Source organism: Salvelinus fontinalis, chromosome 17 (genome assembly GCF_029448725.1).
Source record: "Salvelinus fontinalis isolate EN_2023a chromosome 17, ASM2944872v1, whole genome shotgun sequence".
Taxonomy (NCBI): Eukaryota; Metazoa; Chordata; class Actinopteri; order Salmoniformes; family Salmonidae; genus Salvelinus; species Salvelinus fontinalis.
In genome coordinates this window covers 715,705-718,101 of record NC_074681.1, presented here as the reverse complement: position 1 = coordinate 718,101, position 2,397 = coordinate 715,705, and positions in this window count along the sequence as shown.

The following is a 2,397-nucleotide window of genomic DNA, read 5'->3' as shown; positions in this document are numbered from 1 at the left end:
GTCAATCTTGCCTTTAAAGTGCGCTGCAATGTCGAACGCGCCCATTGTGTCCGGTGGGGACGTTTACACCTGGGGTGTATTCATTATGTCTTGCAACGGAAAGGAACGAAACGGGGCGGGGCCTGCCTGTATTTGTCCAATAGAAACTCTTGTTTTCTTTGCAAAACGTTTTCCGTTTGGAGTAAATGTTTTTTTGTTGCAAAACAGACATAACAGACAGTGGGTGGGGTTATATCCTTCCTGTTTGGCCCTATCCGGGGGTATCATCGGATGGGGCCACAGTGTCTCCTGACCCCTCCTGTCTCAGCCTCCAGTATTTATGCTGCAGTAGTTTATGTGTCTGGGGGCTAGGGTCAGTTTGTTATATCTGGAGTACTTCTCCTGTCTTACCCAGTGTCCTGTGTGAATTTAAGTATGCTCTCTCTAATTCTCTCTTTCTCGGAGGACCTGAGCCCTAGGACCATGCCTCAGGACGACCTGGCATGATGACTCCTTGCTGTCCCCAGTCCACCTGGCCGTGCTGCTGCTCCAGTTTCAACTGTTCTGCCTGCGGCTATGGAACCCTGACCTGTTCACCGTACGTGCTACTGTAACAGTATTACTTTAGTCCGTCCCCTCGCCCCGACACAGGGACCCTCTGCACACATCAACAACAGCCACCCTCGAAGCATCGTTACAGAGCAAGGGGAACCACTACTTCAAGGTCTCAAAGCGAGTGACGTCACCGATTGAAACGCTATTAGCGCGCACCACCGCTAACTAGCTAGCCATTTCACATCGGTTACACTCACCCCCCTTTCGACCTCCTCCTTTTCCGCAGCAACCAGTGATCCGGGTCAACAGCATCAATGTAACATTTTAACTTTCCGTCCGTCCCCTCGCCCCGGGCGCGAACTAGGGACCCTCTGCACACATCAACAGTTACCCACGAAGCATCGTTACCCATCGCTCCACAAAGGCCACGGCCCTTGCAGAGCAAGGGGAACCACTACTTCAAGGTCTCAAAGCGAGTGACGTCACCGATTGAAACTCTGTTAGCGCGCACCACTGCTAACTAGCTAGCCATTTCACATCGGCTACACTACCTGTCCCAGACCTGCTGTTTTCAACTCTCTAGAGACCGCAGGAGCGGTAGAGATATTCTTAATGATCGGCTATGAAAAGCAACTGACATTTACTCCTGAGGTGCTGCACCCTCGACAACTACTGTGATTATTATTATTTGACCATGCTGGTCATTTATGAACATTTGAACATCTTGGCCATGTTCTGTTATAATCTCTACCCGGCACAGCCAGAAGAGGACTGGCCACCCCTCATAGCCTGGTTCCTCTCTAGGTTTCTTCCTAGGTTTTGGCCTTTCTAGGGAGTTTTTCCTAGCCATCGTGCTTCTACACCTGCATTGCTTGCTGTTTGGGGTTTTAGGCTGGGTTTCTGTACAGCACTTTGAGATATCAGCTGATGTACGAAGGGCTATATAAATACATTTGATTTGATTCGATAACTTTTTGCAACAGAATCAGCGTAATGAATACACCCCAGGTCCACGTTCAGTTGCCTAACGTTGCAGATAGAAATGCCATGAATAGAGCCTACATTATGTATTTTTTTACATGTCAGAGAGGCCTGTTAGGACAATGGTTAGTTAAAATGCCAACTTCAAAGACTGTACAGTATTGTTTAGAATCTCTGTGCTAAAATTCTCCCCGAAATGACTCAAAAATTAAGATTTATGCATCACTTATGTCCGGGACGTAACACGTCAGTGCTATGAGGGATCCTTGGGACGTCCCTACCCTAAACCCTAACCTTAACCAAACTTTATGCCTAACCCTAACCTTCAATTAAGACCAAAAAGCATTTTTTTTGTTTTCATACATTTTTAAGATATACGATATAGAATTTGTGGCTGTGGTAGCTGGTGGAAACCAGCAATAGGGAGCCATCCTTGAATGCCCTACTCCTTGAAGTTTGCAACTGTGTACATTTTTATTTTATTTTATTATTTTGCTCCAATTTTTTTTTCTTAGTATGTGTGCTTTACTGTATTTATAATGGTATTCTCTTTTCAACAGCAAAAATTCAAAAATCGCTGGAGGATGCCTTTTGGGGCTCCCGAGTGGCGCAATGGTTTAAGGCACTGCAATCTCAGTGCTAGAGACGTCACTACAGACCATGGTTCGATTCCAGGCTGTATCACAACCGGCCGTGAATGGGAGCCCCATAAGGCGGCGCACAATTGGCCCAGTGTCGTCCGGGTGAGGCCGTCATTGTAAATAAGAATTTGTTCTTAACTGACTTGCCTAGTTAAAAATAATACAATTTTAAACGTTAGCAATGGGGGGTGTACGTCCCAATGATCCCATATAGCAATGAACGAAGTAACACAGACGGATA